Raw genomic sequence first — 226 nt, 5'->3', positions numbered from 1 at the left:
GTCCTGGGTCCGCCTTTGTGAATTCTTGTTTCCGTCCCAAATTCTCAGCGTGAGTGCATGCAAACCCAGGTCCTTGACCTGCCATACCAGGTTTCAGCTGGGACTAGAATCCTGTTCATTGCTTTTTCAGTTCTGCCTCCCTCCTGATCTTGTGGGGGCTTAGGCAGGCAGTGCTGGAGATGGAAGGGCCTCAAAGCTGAGCTTGATGGCAGTTCTTGAAGAGGAC

This window comes from Canis lupus, chromosome 26, assembly GCF_011100685.1.
Source record: "Canis lupus familiaris isolate Mischka breed German Shepherd chromosome 26, alternate assembly UU_Cfam_GSD_1.0, whole genome shotgun sequence".
In the NCBI taxonomy this organism is placed as follows: Eukaryota; Metazoa; Chordata; class Mammalia; order Carnivora; family Canidae; genus Canis; species Canis lupus.
Note: the sequence above shows the minus strand (reverse complement) of the source record.